The following is an 18,329-nucleotide window of genomic DNA, read 5'->3' as shown; positions in this document are numbered from 1 at the left end:
TCTCGTTATAACGGATCTCACTGTAGATCGTAGTCTCGATGGAAAAATTAAAAAAAAAATTTTTATTCTATATTTTCGACTTCTTCTTTCGCGTAGAATCACCCCCTTTCCGCTTGTACCACCACTTACCAACCACCCTGTATATTTTCTGTTAAAGGTTAATAGCTATTTGACACATTTTTATGAACAGAATTAAAATTATTTCATTCATCATCCAAATATTGTTATGAGTACTTTACCTTAAATATTTTATATATTTTTGTATATTACATACATTCTGTACTTTTACACTTTCAATTTTCGCAAAATAATTGGAAATGTCTGTTAAAGTTAAAAATTGGAAATACTAAATAAGGAGTAAAAATTAAATAGTAATATTTGGTAATATTTTTCAAATGTGAAGATCATGAATGTTAAGTAAAATTAAGAAGACAATTCAATTATAAAAAGAGTCAGTTAACAATTAATTGATATTCGATGAATTTTCATGAGAAACAAAGATAGGAGTAAAATTAGAAAGTTTGAAATATTCATCTCTTAATTCACACCTTAATGCCCTATCAATTTTGATACAGTTTAGAATAATCATTAATTACATTTAACAGGTAATATTTATTATTAATTTATCATGTACAATTTTGCATACTTACGATTTATGTAGACGTGTGATTCATAGATTTACAATTTATACTTTCTTTAATTTTGTTACAGATATTGGAGTACTACAATACATGCAGCTTGTAAACGTAAGTTCCACTTCTCTACATTTTAACAGAATGAATTTATATTCTGCATCTTTCATTTTATTTCTTTTTCATTGATAAAGTATTTTATAATTTTGAACCACTAACAAAAGCAAGCCACATGTTTAAGGTAGATTAAATAAGCTACATTAATAGCATAAAAATACTTTAAAAAATTAACATTTTAAGTGTAACAGAAAATTTGTATAGATACATAAAAGAACATATATGTATTCCTTTTACAATCAATTTTCTTTAGAAATATCAACTTTTTATGTTGGGCTCTCAATTTTTGGAATTTTTTACCATTTTTATATGTGTATAAATTTTTTATATGGTTATGTTTATGTGTGTATGTGCTATAATATACATATTAACATTTTACAGAATTTAACATTCTGTATTTTATGTTAACAAAGCAAAACCATATCATACTTTAATTTATGCATCAGTAAAGTAATAATCAGTAATAAATATAAAAATACAGAGAATAATTAAATTAATAGCGGCTTTTCATTTCAAAAAAAAAAAAAAAAATTTCGAATACCAACGTATATATCTAAACGCTAGTAAATTATATGAAATATCATATTTCTCAATCGTCTTATTAACAATAAATTAAAAATGATTTTTCTACCAAATAAGAACCGATTATTTTACGGAAACGTATTTACCTTTAATACGATGTAATTAAATTACAAAATGGTTTGTTTCTTATGATCATTGTAGCTGTGTATAAAATATCTTGACACGATAAAATGCAGTTTTAAAAGTTAAAAAAAAATATTCGTGCAATGGTAGTTGAAACCGGCGGATAAAATTGGCAAATTATATATTTCACCGTGATCGGCTATTCTGTAGAGTTGTAAACTTTTAAAATGTACTAATAGATAATTTAAATTTATTTCATAAAAAATTCCATAAAAAAGTAATAAATGCTGCTTTTATTAAGTACAAATTTATATGTATGTTCTTCTATAAAATTTATGTAATGTAACCATAAATCGATTAAAATACTTGTATATACATATGTATATCTATATCTGTCTACATCACATCTCTTAATTGATATGATATATTGAATCAATTATTTTTCGATTGTTATTACCGTTTTATAGCAGATATCTCGCTACTGGAAAGTGTTTGGAGTGCGATGATTGCACACAGAGTGAGTCAATAAAAATTACTACTCAAAATAAAGCTTTACCCACAAATTATCGTTTCGTTTAGAATCTCAAAACTTGTGTCGATTTTCTCAAATCTTTGTTCCTTTATAGTTGGTACAACATAGAAATAAACAAAATATGCGCTGCCACGTAAAGACGTCAAGGTCACATTGATATTTCAGAAAACATAATTAAAAAAAAAAATTGAAAAATGTTATTCATTTGATCAATCAAATATAACAAACCTCGTTCTAAAAATTTTTTTATAAATTCAATAGATTATAATTATTTCGAGTGGTAAATTCTATTAACTCGTCCGCTGTACGAGAAGAATTTATTTATTGCCAGACTAACATAATATGTATAGTTGAGCAAATTTATCACATTAATAACACGTTGTGAAGAAATTTATAAATCTTATATACAAAAAGGGTTAAATCTGATATCTTGTTGTTAAAGCTGTAAAAATTGTTAAAGCTGATATTTTATAGACAAATAGGGTTAAATGATGATTACTTCGTTATGTATCCGCAAGTAAGTACACTAAAGTAGATAAACATATCTACCAAAAAATAAAAAATTATATTCGGCATTGACAACATTGATCTCAGAGTTATGTTATTATACGAAATAAGGTACATCAATGTCGAAAAGATTGATTAGTATTACACCATAAGGATGGATAAATATAATATACAGGGTGGTTAGTAACTGGTGGTACAAGCGGAAAGGGGATGATTCTACGCGAAAAAAGAAATCGAAAATATAGAATAAAAATATTTTTATTATTATTCTTTTTTTTTAATTTTTCCATCGAGACAACGATCTACAGTGAGATCCGTTATAACGAGACGCGATAAAGCGCACGCGTACCGAGCGAAAATTCAAAGTCGATTTTCTCGAAAACAAAGCCTCGAACGGAAAATTTTTATTCTATATTTTCGACTTCTTTTTTCGCGTAGAATCACTCCCTTTCCGCTTGTACCACCAGTTACCAATCACCCTGTATATGTATATACTTTTTCGTAATATGTATTTATTTGTATTTTTAATTTTTTCGCACAAATACATCGGTTTATTTAAAAAGAATTTCAGAGTACAAAGACCGATACCTACCCTACTAAGCTGTGGATGTTTATACAATTTAAAATTTTTATGAATACATTTAAAGAAATGCAATATAAGCAAACATTCATCCCATTGCTTATAAATATTATAGTCAGTACTTTATTTTGCATATTTTGCATATCTTGTAAATTTTTTAGTATTATATCTGTATATTTTTGTACATTTAAATTCTCTATAAATGCAAAAGTATTCATAGCTTAGTAATAATATTTTAATATCATTGAGATAAACCACTTCCTTTCTTTCGCAAATATTTCTACAATATTGATTAAATAATTTTTATGTAGATACTTGTAAAAATCTTGAAAATTTTAATACGTACTAATATACTAACCTCCAGGATACACATTTGTTTAATATATCGAAAATTACTATATTACCCTATGGGGAAAATTTTTAACAAAAAGAAGTAATTACATTGTTGGAGAATAATGCGAACGACGAAATTACTTCAAACGATAGAGCAGGGATTATTAATTCGATTGAGGATCTTTGTCTACACCGGCTTTTTTAATTCGTCATTAGCGTAGTAGCTTTAATTACGAGCATTAATGTCGTACATTAATTCCTTAGGATTTGTGTCTGCCTTTATCGTTTCGAAGCCATTAAATTCGTTTCTTACAAAATTGTTTTCGTTTCTCGACCGAATAAAAAGAATGACTGATTTGTCTGGCGTTTGAGTATTTTTCTCTCACACGTATTTTTCTACATACAGAGTATGAGGAAATGGACGATATTTATCAGCTGTGAGTGTATGTAGCAAATCACTTTGAGAATTTGAAGAATATCGGCTCTTATATTTAACTTCGTTTACCTCAGAGTGAGAAACATGAAGTGCGAGTGAAATAGAAAGAAAAATTCTTCAGCTGATCTATTGAATTATAACAGTCAATAGATTATTTATAGCGTAAAATGAAATTGTTTGTAATTTGAAAAATTAGCTCCAAAAGATATATTTGTTCATAAACTTTCTTTATTGATTTGGTCTCTAAAATCACAACTAACAGACATCATTCAAATTTTGTTAACACCTTGCATATAAGTGCATCATAGATTCTCGTATATCGAGAAATATGTATGTGTAATACATAGAAATATACAGGGCGGTTGGTAACTGGTGGTACAAGCGGAAAGAGGATGATTCTACGCGAAAAAAGAAGTCGAAAATATAGAATAAAAATTTTTCGTTCGAGGCTTTGTTTTCGAAAAAATCGACTTTGAATTTTCGCTCGGTACGCGTGCACTTTATCAAATCTCGTTATAACGGATCTCACTGTAGATCGTTGTCTCGATGGAAAAATTAAATTAAAAAAAAAATTTTTATTCTATATTTTCGACTTCTTTTTTCGCGAAGAATCACCCCCTTTCCGCTTGTACCACCAGTTACCAACCACCCTGTATATTGTACAGTTATATTGTAACTTATTTTATAGAAAGATGCGTAATCTATTAGTTGTTGGACGGAGCAACATTGAAGCGATAGTTACTATAGTTTTGTGATGGATACAAATTTATATAGTAAAATCATAGAAATCATAAATTATGAAATAATTTATTCATGTAACGTACGTACGTGTGTCTATTAATGTGAAACAACAAAACAAGATTTTGCAATGGACTGAAACCGAACAATTTGGCGTCGCACACTAGATAATATGAGGAGATCGATTTGGACATAACTTGTTTCTATAGAGTGTTATTTTATTGTAATATTATTATTTATAAAAACATTATTTCATTTCCTAGTTTGAATGTTATAAAAAGTTTAATATTTTTTTCTAGCAGGGGGGGGGGGGCATTTGCGACCCGTGGTTCTTTTGAGATTTATTTTTTTCTATGACGAGGAGAATAAGCTACAGTAAAAGAATGTTGATCTTGAAAATCATGCTTAAAATCAATTTTGGACGATATTTCTGTTACAAATCTCCGTCGATCCAGAGGCGTAGAATCACGCTACGGTGGCTTTTGCATTTACTTTTTACTTACACTCTATACATATGTGTGTAAAATGTGAAATAAGTGAAGTGTGCGTGTTTTATACAAAATCCACTATATAACAGAATAAGGCCAACTACTATTTAGTCGCTACTTCGTTCACAGCTCACAGCTCCATGTGTGGTCACAAATTAAATCGTAAGGCAAGAGGTTAATTACGTAGCGCTACTTCTATCATCATACCTTGATAGTGAATTGCAAACGTTATATTTGCACGTTATGCTGCAACACGTACATGTTTGCAGGTACTACATAACTGTGTTGAGAAATTTCAATAGAAAAGCATTTATATTAGTATATGAGTGTTATATTTTCTTCATTTATAATCCTATTAGTGTAATCTTCCTGAGGTTTTTCTACTAAAAAAGATACCAAACATAATTATGTTTGAATGTACGATATATCATTTAAAACAGCTGTTGAACTTTTCTTTCTGTTTCATGTTGCATGTTTCTCACTTCTTTCAGTATACTCAAGAACGTGTATCTAATGAGGCAATTTTGTAGCTGTTGGTTGATATTTCGCATTAGTATGAATAACAATTTTCGTTACTTCTTTATGTTCTTCCCAACGTTAATGCACATATTCTTCCGATTCATGGTTAAATACGCTGTAACTATACATATACAGCTATGGTCTAGAATAGGTATACAGGTGAAAAGCTGAATGCAGCGTGAATGACGATTGAGGACCAGGGGAATGAGATCAAATGGTTACGTTAGAATTGAAAACGATTCCGGAAATATACGTGAAGATTGAGAGTGCATGGTGTTACGTGGAGTTCTAATTACACGTGACAATTATGTGTATTGTACGTATAAGGAATCGAGAGCGTCATGCAAGAGCAATCTTTTCTTTCTTTTTTATATATATTTTACGTGGAGGAAATCCGCACGGACGCCAGGCCGCTTCTGGGGAAAGCAGCGTGGTAGTGTCGGACTCCAACCGACTAAAAAAAGCTCCATGATAACCGTCCCGGCTGCGATCGAGAGAGGTCCGGGAATCGCTGTGAGCGTCGCAACGGGGCCTCCCCCGCGCGCCTAATACCACCGCTGATGGAGCGGTGTGTGACCATTGTCATCACACCGCCTCGTCGCCGGAGCCGCCGTGCCAGGCAGGCCGGGTTCCCCTACCGGACTGCTTGGCGGTCCCGAGGCGCTGAGCCGCCAAGCGCCCAAGCCCGAAACCCCACGGGAGGGGGGGGGGCGGCGGGCCCAGCGCGTTTCGCCAACGCCACACGAAGTCCCAGGCGTTCACCCATCCAGGTACTATCCATCCGTGCCCGGCGCTGCTTAACTTTCGTGATCTGACGGGAACGAGTGCATTCAGCGCGGCCAGGGCGTTGGCATGCAAGAGCAATCTGAGAATCGTTTATGAATCAGCTGGTCCTCTGGCAAGTTGTCGTGTGAGAATCATATGTGAAGTCGGTCGCAAGTTATGCGGAAATGTTATAAAATTGCTAAAGTATACTAATAAAGTATACTAATGTATATATTGCACATTTAGATGCTGTAATTTTAAGGAATTATTATCTATAACTACTAGCTAATCTACAACCATGCTTTTGTTTCAATAAGACTCAAAATTAATTTTGTCAAAGGTATTGGCATATTATTTTATGCTAATCTTTATATATATGTCGGGTTATCGTTAGAATTTAGGACGCGTAACAGTTCTTCGTTTGAATTAGCCATCGTTTTGTATAACAGAGATTATATTTACAGGTATTTATATTTACAAAAATGACTTTTACAAAGTTTAACGAACAATTGTGGTGTTTAGACACGCAAGATGCAATTGACAATGTTCTTGGGTTCGATAACGAATCCACGGTCAACGAGATAACTCTTTACTAAGCGTAGAATACTTTTAAACACAAAATACTATTGCTGGGACGCTCGGTATAAACTGCTCAATGTGTCACTCTCCAAGGCGATCGCACGAATAATAGACTGATGAAAATTTTCCTCCCTTTACAATTGCGTTCGTTTGTTAAATACTCGTTAGAAGCATCGAGAAAGTTCCAATTGCCGTTGTTAGTTTCCGCCTGGAGTTTGATTATTAATACAACGTGTGTCCCGTTAAATTGGCACCTCCGAGGTAAAATCACACTTGGCTAGGCTCGTTCTTGAGGCCAACAACCACATTTCCAGGGAGAACCATACAACCACTCCACATCTCCGTCAGGTAAAACGTCCATCCCGTGACCGTGGCTATGTTCAGCGATCAGTTGTGTCGCCTCGAGCCCAGTCTCACTATCACAAACCTCGAACAATCACAATCAGATTGAATGACAACAATTGCTTAATTACGACTATGATAGAATCTAGGCTAAAGTATTAGAGGATTTCCCCAAAATTTCAAAGGGAAGACTCCGGTTTCCTTTCATCTCCGACATATATACAGGGTGGTTGGTAACTGGTGGTACAAGTGGAAAGGGGGTGATTCTACGCGAAAAAAGAAGTCAAAAATATAGAATAAAAATTTTTCGATTGAGGCTTTGTTTTCGAGAAAACGATACGGTAAGTTATAACGGATCTCATTGTAGATCGTTGTCTCGAAAATGTTTATTCTATATTTTCGACTTCTTTTTTCGCATTGAATCGCCCCCTTTCCGCTTGTACCAACAGTTACCAACCACCCTGTATATAAATTTATTGTATTGAGGTGGTATGGTGATAGGTGCGTCAGGAACTACTCTTGGTGTTTTTAACGAACAATAGTTTAATTAGAACTAATCAACAATCAGAGTTAACAATTAACAATTAACAATTACACTTAACAGACAACAGGTAACAACTAACAAATAACGATAGACACCGAGAGATCATTCGACGCGTTGCTATGCAAATAGTACCGAGGAGTTACACATTTAATGGCGCAAGACAGACTGCCTGCCCTTTTGTTTCGGATCGTGCAGATTCTTCCCTTCGTAGCCCATCGATATCCCCCACTAGCGTGCATTCATTAGATGTGCCGCCAGTGCTGGCACGTGTATGCTCTTCCGAGAATTCGGCGGAAAGAGTGTGAAGATATCGATGGTACATTGGGCACGTCGGTGTTGCGCTTTGGCGGCGTCGCGCTTTGCATCCGGAGCCGTTGAAAAGTTCCGTGGCCCGTGTCGCCACAGTATAATAAATATTACAATAAATAGTGTATTTATATAGATTATTTAACATTAACTTCGCGGAAGCAAATTTCATTTCTATAATTATTTTATTAATTCCAGAAACAAAAATCTTGGAATCCAACATTTTTTCGAACTTGATGGCTTTATGCCCTTTAAGAACAAAATTTTTAACTTCTGTTTTCTACAGAAAATGTAGTGTTCTGAAAATTCAGATCAAATGTATCGAAAATAAATACATTTACTATTTAATTGATATATAGTTTGTTAATATGCACAGTTATATGTATACATTGGGCATATGTATATACGTAATATATGTTAGTAAAAGGTTAAAAGAGGGCGTAATTCCTTGACTCTTACTTGTACTATAAGAAATATGAAGCTTCATAACGTGCCAATCTTATCCACCTTTTACATTTTTATTTATTATTTCACTTTTATTTTTATTTTATGATTGAACAATATAGTTTTTGGTTATATTTGACATTGTAAGCATAAAGAGTTTTATACATTTAACCTCTTAACCTACAACTACGGGCATAGCCCGTAGTACGATGATCGGGCCAAACGTAAATATTACGGGCATTTTCTTACGTGAATCGTAGGTTAAGGGGTTAAATATCGTTACAAACAGCCGGACCACAATTAAAAATTACAAGCACAAATTATAAGCACAGTCTACTCTACCAGACATAATGTACACAGATGAGCCAAATTCTCTTTCCTAACCAAATTCTCATCAATTTCTGCGACGTTTTGTTATATGTACCCGTATCATGTTCCAATTGGACAGAATTCTTTCATTCATTGAGTAAAGTCGGCCGTTTTGTTTTCAATGTGGACTTAAATCGGTCTACTTGTTCGCAATAGACTATAGCTGCAATCGCTCGTTTGAATTCCAGTAGCTCAAAGTTCATTCCCTTTGCATGATTCACTGAACAATTGAATGCTAGATTCTTCGCAAACAGACTACGTATTACATACTGGCAGTGCGAATGACTTGTGGATTTCATCAGTGTTCCATATTATAGTTTAATACTATAGATTGATCTAAAAATGACTCGTGTTTCATGTTCAATATGACAGAAAAGAATTCTCCAATCAAAATGTCTTTTCTTAATATAATACAAGATATAATATAATATAATTTTCATGACATAAGCGTATTCTGATTTAAATAAGTAGAATTAATTATTTATGTCATCGACAACTTGTTCAATAGCTTTGCGAATACTATGAAAGAGAATATGAAAAAATAATTTTCAATTATTTTAAACAACATTAATACATTTCAAATGACATCTATTTGATAAACTAAACTAAACTAAAATTAAAACGAAAATCAATTTTTTCGTATTATTCCAATTCGAATTATTGTTATAGGATTATAGAATCACGAATTCTACTTGAACAAATTATTAATTAACTAAGCGATACATATAATTATTTCCAGCAAATTTTCTTCACAGAATTTTTTAAAAATGTATTTCTATAATTAGTAATTGATATAGAAAACTGTCCAGTTCCAACTGTTTAAAGAACGTTCGCTTCTGAAACGATTAATTTCTTTTACTGGCGTTATTCTGCCAAATTAAATAATCCTTTTTTTTTTTTAATAAGTAAGTTTATTCGTCCATATGATTGCTTGTTAGTAAGAAAAGTCATTAAGTTTCTAATGAACACTCAATATGAAGGAAAGTCTATTATGCAGACAATATTTATAACGTTTGTTGTATTTTTCAAAATTGAATCTTATGTTGAACAAGATAGTTATTTATCATGTTTTTGCAATGTAGTACTCCATTCAACAGGATACCAGAATTAGTGAGCATAAAATTATTTCCATAATTCTTTCTACTAGTTCCTTGAATTTGAAATAAAATTATTTTCAATATCTTTCTTGCAGAATTCTGTTGGATAACGTCTGCAGTAACTGTTATTTTGATGTAAAATATTACTGATCTCTCTTTTTCATCTTTTATGCCTGCCCTACGCCGTGCGCACATATAAGCTGTTAGAATTACATATACTATAAGCTTTCGTGTCCTTTGAATTTTTCATTGATATTTTGAATTTTTTATTTTATAGAATAAAATATATATATTCGCGTGTAAATTCTATGTTACTTTGTACACATTTGATAGATGCCGATATTTATTGTATTCAAATAAAAGATTTCAAATTTTATTTTTTTTCGATAAACCCAGATTATCATGATCTTCAATCTTTACAAAATTACTTGAAATTCTTTACTTGCAGAGCAAAAGCACGAAAAATATGGTCAAGTTTGTTAAAGCCAAGAAATAGCATTTGTTCAATTGCGCAACTGCAAACTCGCATTTCTTCTATAAAAATTGCATTAATCTGCTTTTTACCTGACGGTGACAAATCAAATAAGAGCTCGTATCTCGTTTTAATTTACCTCGACAAGTTAATCGTTTTACTCGTACTTTTGCGATAATATCGTGCAAAAATTTTTTTTTAGGTCAAGAAATTTACGAAATGGTAGAATAGTGTAATAAGAGTTACAGGAGAATAGTGTTATATACTCGCATACAAATTTCAATATCTAATGCAATATAAAATCAATAGTTCGGCTGCAAACTATGATTCAGTTACTATAAAAATAATACATATTTTTAAGTTCTCAATTCTGACAATTACTATTGATTAAATAACTGCAATGAATATATAACAAATATCTTCCTAAAAAAGACACTATACAGTGTACAGTGAATCACAGAATTATTGATATATTTTTAAAAAGTTATTATTCCGATGGAATTAATATTTTATAGAACACTCTTTTTGCGGTGTAATTTTGATACCGATGACATTACTGTTATCATAATTTTGTAATGTGAAAACAGGATAAAAAACGATTATAGCTCGTTTCGAACTTCTTTCATAATTTCTTCTTAAACTATATGTTGTATATTTTAAAATAACAAGTATCAAATATCTCTTTATGTTGTCTTATTATTTGATAAAGTTTTGTTGCCTGTTGTCTCCGCTGTGCGACTGATTTTCTGGCTCATTGTATCTTTCATAAGAAGTTTAATCATATATTTTGTTCTTTTTGTTATTACCTTCTAATTGTCTAATAAGATGCTAAATGATATTTGGGGTATTTAGAACGAAAATAAGCAAAGCTACCTTTATCTATCAATGTGACTCCATAGTATTAGATTATTCATTCAGATTATTCATTCAGATAACAAAATCAGTTGTTACACTGAATATTTTGTGCTCACAGTTATTATTATATTGCTCACATTTATAAACCGAATTATTCATTTGTTCCTCAATGTCTCATTGGACAATTCATAAATTCATAAAAGAAGCGTTCATTGTTCAAGAAAAAAGAAGATTCGAAAACATCGAATCGAGAAATTGAGGGACTGTTCGAAGCACAGTGATCAACTAACGGTGGTGAGTGGTTATTATGACGAACGAGGCTCGGAAACGGGGTTTAACCGCCTCGATAATTGCTATTCAATAGCACGCACGATTCAATTTTCGCCACTCGAAATTCACTGCGCGTTCCAACCGTCTGTTCAGTAAAAGACAACCAATTACAGTGCAACTGATTATATAACTTAGTCTAGAAAACCAAATTAAGAAAACGTAGTAAATCCCTCTGCGCAGAAATCGTGCATGAGAAGAATTTTTCTACGATATGAACATTTATTGGGAGTATAATTGGTTTAATAATACACGTGTATATTATGGGTGATTTTGAAGTGATAGGAACATTTAACCCGTACCACTTCCAGCGATAAATGAGGTTACTGAAATGATAATAACATTCAACAGATCTTTAGAAAATTTTTATTATACAAATGACCCTCTTATAATACAAACACCCGTGCCTCAGATTCAGAGTGTATTATACGAGAGTGAAATGTTATTATTCGATGAATACCAAAAGGTAATACATACATACAAAATTTGGTACTGTATTGCGAAAAGTAGGTGAAAAGAGATTCATGTTTTAAAGATTTGTAATAATTTTGCGAATTCGTCATGTTAGAAATAAAGCAACAAAAACAACTACGAATTCTACTCTATTCTTTTTATAACATTTCAATTAGCGATAATATTAAAATTAAAATGATATTAGGTTAAGTAAAAAGTTCTGAGCGTTTTTCGCTAGATGTCTTTAGTGAGCCATATCTCACGATGTGCACATCGCATCGAGTCATAGTATACACCGATTTCAAGGTGATATTACGCATCAAAAAGGTTCTTTGTCAGTTTTGTGTTCGGTGAAGCCAGTTGTGTGTTACAGCGTTCGAAAATGGAGATAAAAAAAGAGAAAATTCGATACATTCTTCAGTACCACTACGACCAAGGTGAAAAGGCGGAGCAGGCGGCCAAAAAAATTTGTGCTGTTTATGGACCCAGTACAGTATCGAATGCAACAGCAAAGCGGTGGTTCCAACGATTCCGTTCTGGTAATATGGACGTCGAAGATGAGGCACGCTCTGGTAGGCCAATCGTCGAAAATGTGGATAAAATCATGGAAATCGTCGAGTCGGACCGGCATGTGAGCACTTATTCCATTGCCCAGGAACTGAAGATTAGCCAGAAAACCGTTTGGAACCATTTGCATAAGGCTGGTCTCAAGAAGAAGCTCGACGTATGGGTGCCACATGAATTGACGCAAAAGAACCTTTTGGACCGAATTGATGCCTGCGATTCTTTGTTGAGACGTAACGAAATCGACCCATTTTTGAAGCGGATGGTGACTGGCGATGAAAAATGGGTCACATACGAGAACAACAGCCGAAAAAGATCGTGGTCCAATCGCGGTGGGCCGGCCCAAACGATCGCCAAGCGTGGATTAACGGCCAAGAAGGTTTTATTGTGTGTTTGGTGGGATTGGAAGGGAATCATCCATTATGAGCTGCTCCCATCGGGGCAAACACTTAATTCGGACCTCTATTGTCAACAACTGACCAGACTGAAGCAGGCGATCGACCAGAAGCGGCCAGAATTGGCCAATAGGAAAGGTGTTGTGTTCCATCAAGACAACGCCAGGCCGCACACATCTTTAACGACGCGTCAGAAGCTCCGAGAGCTTGGCTGGGAGGTTCTATCGCATCCGCCGTACAGTCCAGACCTGGCACCAAGCGATTATCACCTTTTTAAGTTTTTGCAAAATTTTCTTGATGGTACAAAACTGGCCTCAAGAGAGGCTTGTGAAAATGAGCTGGTCAAGTTTTTTACCAATAGGGACGAGGACTTCTTCAACCGCGGAATTATGAAATTGCCTTCAAAATGGACAAAAGTAATCGAACAAAACGGCGCATATTTAATCTAAATCGAATAATCTTGACTATGTTAATTTCATCGTCGAAATAAAGCGAAAAAGCGCTCAGAACTTTTTACTTCACCTAATATATCAGGATTTCCAAGACTTTTCCCATTATCAATTAACAACACAGCTGGATTATGAAAATTATTCTGTGCTAATTCGTAATGATGGCGATCACCATTATCCATCAAAAAGTCAAAAATCGCGGTACAAAGGTGCTAAAATATCAAAAAATTAAAATGATATATAACAATAATATCAAAATATTAAGTACTAGAAGTTGAAGAAAGATTCACAAAAATTGTACTTTAAAAAGTTTAGTAATTTTCATTGTCATTATCATACAAAAATGGTTTAATTTCCTCTTACTTGAAGTAATATTTTTAATAATACAAAATTATTATCTGATTATTATCAATGTATTGTGTGTATGTATCAATATATTAATGTATTGTGATGTATTACAAAATTGGTAATTGTACAAAAAAGGCGTATCTCATTTATTCAATGTTGTTGGAATGTGTTGTCAAAATTATTGACAAATTTATATACACAAAGAACTTCGATTAAATTTAGTTTCCATTGCACTTCTTTCTGGTGTATAGGTGATCGCATTTTTATATAGCCCAACATAAACTCAACTTATTGATGCTAATTATTTTTAATATAAATAAAAAAAATTAAATGGGTGGATTACATTAATGTCTTTGCTAATATTCCTGTTGTGTATTATCATGGCAAAAAAATGAATTTTTTATATAGAAAAAGTTGCTTATCCCAACAATAAAGCAATAACATTGAAGGTAAATAGCTGATTTTCCACGAGTTGTGCTATGAAGTTCAACTACTGATAACTCGTTTACAGTTCAGTACAGATTCAGATTTTCCCAGCGCCTTTGAATAACGAAAATTCATCAACTGATGGATTTGCTTCCCATGCGATTACGTGAAAGGTCAAGCGGATATTTTTGTCCTGTTGCATACAGATAACGTTTGAATAGAGAATCCAATAACCACTCGATATTTAAATATTGCAAAGCTGGTTCATTTTTACTAACAATTTCGAGCCATGGTATTCGACTATAGTCAAAATAATCTCTCTTAATGTCATTCCATATGTACATAAATTTAAAGCGTTAAAAAATGAAGTTTGCAATATTTATTATTGTTTATTAACACTTATATATACTTATACATTATTCATCGCAGACCTAGCATTTGACAACCATAACACTGGAAGTATTTATATTCTTACTAGAGACGGAAGAAAATAATTTTACAAAAATTTACAAAAATTTCAAGATATTTTTTTACACCTCAAATACACGTAATAAATGCAATAAAAGCAGCCAGGAGAAGAATAATAAAAATGACACCATAGACAAAACATATTTCAAACGAATAAGGCAAACGCATGCAATAGAAACCATAATAAATATAATCCTGCATGCAATAATTGCAAAAGTACATACATTGAAAATGTATGTCCTGTGTAAGATTTTACTATTTTTCATAATTGAATTATCACAAGCACACACATATTATTATTGTAATTATAATACATGTCTTTTACAAGATTATATATTTAATACGTTTTTGAAATTTCTTAAACTTTAACATTGATTATATCCAATTTACGTAAAATTAATAATGTATTGTTGTGTTTTACTATTTTGATAATTTTTAAACTTCGTTTTTGAAAAATTATATATCTATCTTAATTATATATATATATTTTTTTATATTATATATCTATCTTAAAAGCCTCTATTTTGTAAAACTTTTTGCTTCTTATAGCATTTTGTAATTTAACGGGATAAATAAAAAACTATCAGTATTGAGCAATAAGTCTAAGGAATTGAAAGAATGACTTAAAGAAGTATACTTTTTTAGTTTATATAATTTCCTAACTGTCTATAATCAGCTATTTTCATAATAAAAACAGAATTTCTGTTTCGATACATTGACATCGATATAATATTTCGATAGATATTGCCTTATAAATTCAAAGTGTAAACTGGACGACATTATATCTATCGTCATATTATATATCTATCTTAAAAGCCTCTATTTTGTAAAACTTTTTACTTCTTATAGCATTTTGTAATTTAACGGGATAAATAAAAAACTATCAGTATTAAGCAATAAGTCTAAAGAATTGAAAGAATGACTTAAAGAAGTATACTTTTTCCTAACTGTCTATAATCATCTATTTTCATAATAAAAAACAGAATTTCTGTTTCGATACATTGACATCGATATAATATTTCGATAGATATTGCCTTATAAATTCAAAGTGTAAACTGGACGACATTATATCTATCGTTATATTATATATCTATCTTAAAAGCCTCTATTTTGTAAAACTTTTTGCTTCTTATAGCATTTTGTAATTTAACAAGATAAATAAAAAACTATCAGTATTAAGCAATAAGTCTAAAGAATTGAAAGAATGACTTAAAGAAGTATACTTTTTCCTAACTGTCTATAATCAGCTATTTTCATAATAAAAAACAGAATTTCTATTTCGATACATTGACATCGATATAATATTTCGATAGATATTGCCTTATAAATTCAAAGTGTAAAATGGACGACATTAATTGTTGTTTTAAACATTTGTAAACAATTCTTAGCTAACATTCAGAAAGAATATTCATTCGGTCAGATGAAGAAAGAGAATTATTATGCTCAAGATCAGTGGTCTTATCCTTTCATGTGCAAATTCCATGAATTTAACAATCGCTACGTCTGTTTGTGTTCGAGTATTCATATTCAATTGGCAACTATATATTCCAGTCGCGAGATACATTCGCACTTGGTGATCTTAACTCCCTTAAAGCCAAAATTATGCGCATCCTTAATTCTCAGCCAGAAAAATGCGAATGAAGAGAACGTGCTATGGAATTTGCAACAACTTACGTCGATGTACCAAGGAAACTTAACCATAAATATTGATCGTTCCTCGTTTTCGTTCATCTTCCTTTTAAGCCTTGTACTAAATCAGCCCTCCACGCGAGTTTAACGTTAGTTATCTTTAATGCTGCGTAAATGTTGCGCAAATATTTGGAGAGAACTGAATTAGAAATCATATTATTCACGTCAAAAGTGCAGATATGAGTGACTACTGCTTTTAACATGAAATATATTCGAAGATTTTTAGAGAAGTGGACAATATGAAATGTAAGAGATTGTTGTTTGAATATAACTGACTTTTTATGAATTGTTGGATAGTTAATAATAATTTATAATATTTTAGCTAAATGAATGTTCTTATTGTACAAGTACTACAAGAATGTAATATGAATAATGAAAATCGAGAAAATCATAGACTAAATTAAATTATGTTACTACTACTACTACTTACATATGTATAGTGAAATTATCAAACTGACGATTATGTGTTATTCGTATATTATTAATGTGCTTGTAAAAATCTAATGAACGATTATTAACTCATTTCGCTAATACCTTAAATAAGTACAGCAAAGATACAAAAGATGTAGAGGCAATTTTTTAAATTCCTTGATTTATCGCGAATCCATTTGCAATGATTAATGTAAAATGCGTCTTCGTACGAAAGATATAAGCAAAAGATACACACGAAAAAAGATCAAAATAAAAGAATGAAAAATGCAGAAGTACTGTAAGCGTCTGAGAAATTGATTATACTAATACGACAGAATTATTAAAACTCGTAAACTATTTATAATCTTCATCATTAAATGTCCGCTCTACGTCTCACGATGTAATCGCTGCTTATTCAAACTTACTGTAACAACATTCTGGTACATTTATCGCTATTTTTACGTCCTCGTTATCTAAAATACTTGAAACTTTTAATAATTCCGAAAATCCCACATCCCTTTTCTACAGTGTGGTTGGTAGGTGTTGTTCCAAGCGGAAAGGGGGTGATTCTACGCGAAAGAACAAGTCGAAAATATAGAATAAACATTTTTTTTTTTAATTATTTTTTAAAAAATTTTTCCATCGAGACAACGATCTACAGTGAGGTCCGTTATAACGAGACGCGATAAAGTGCACGCGTACCGAGCGAAAATTCAAAGTCGATTTTCTCGAAAACAAAGCCTCAAATGAAAAATTTTTATTCTATATTTTCGACTTCCTTTTTCGCGTAGAATCACCCCCTTTCCGCTTGTACCACCAGTTACCAACCACCCTGTATAATAGCATTCAGTTAGTAGCATGAATTGTTCCTCTAATTTCTTCATAGGACACTATAAGTAAGATTTTTTACTTCTTCATATTAATAGCCTCATTCACGAAAATTCATACATAATGCTTTTTTATGTCTCTCCTTACTGCTTGCTTATTTGAATCACAATATAGTTATCATCTAAATAATTTTTCCATAGTATTGATTTCGTCAGACAATTCCTCTATATATCATTATTCAAAGCTCCCCAAGGAATATTAACAGCAAACATTGTTCGTGTTAAGTCCGCATAAAATTCATTTTTTCTTGAGCCCGTCGTTTCGTGCTCTGAATTTTCCGTTCCGCGTGGCTTAGTTGCTTCTTCGACTGCTTTCTTGCGTGTGGCAGTATTTATATGTTGTACTAAGAGCCATTTCTTTTCACATTTCAAATTTTTATTATAAAGACTACAAGTGCTTTGGTCATCACTTTCGTTAATGACAAATATGGAATCATTTTCGACTCAACTTAACCTTAATGTATCTAATTTCTTCGAACTTTGACGTTTTTACAAACTTGAGAAACGCTTAAATATACCGATGTACTATTTCACGCACATCACATTGCAATAATCAACCTGAACTATTTGAATTCCAAACACAAACTGTTACATCCAATGCTCAATTAGCAA

At 32.0% G+C, this 18,329-nt stretch overlaps 1 protein-coding gene and 1 pseudogene across 4 annotated transcripts in view; one reads left to right on the top strand and one right to left on the bottom strand.

Moving 5' to 3' along the window:
• The first annotated feature begins 704 nt into the window (after positions 1–704).
• Positions 705–18,329, top strand: part of LOC117212037 (5-hydroxytryptamine receptor-like) — a 181,546-nt gene continuing 163,921 nt past the window's right edge. For all 4 annotated transcript variants that reach the window (XM_033456486.1, XM_033456485.1, XM_033456489.1 and 1 more), the window contains exon 1: positions 705–746. The gene's annotated coding sequence lies outside the window, so the exon portion shown is untranslated. The remainder of the gene's footprint in view (positions 747–18,329) is intronic.
• On the bottom strand, positions 6,258–6,379 carry LOC117212044 (annotated as a pseudogene).

Source organism: Bombus bifarius, unplaced genomic scaffold (assembly GCF_011952205.1).
Source record: "Bombus bifarius isolate JDL3187 unplaced genomic scaffold, Bbif_JDL3187 scf7180000008266, whole genome shotgun sequence".
NCBI lineage: Eukaryota > Metazoa > Arthropoda > Insecta > Hymenoptera > Apidae > Bombus > Bombus bifarius.
Note: the sequence above shows the minus strand (reverse complement) of the source record. Positions and strands in the feature narration are given on the sequence as shown.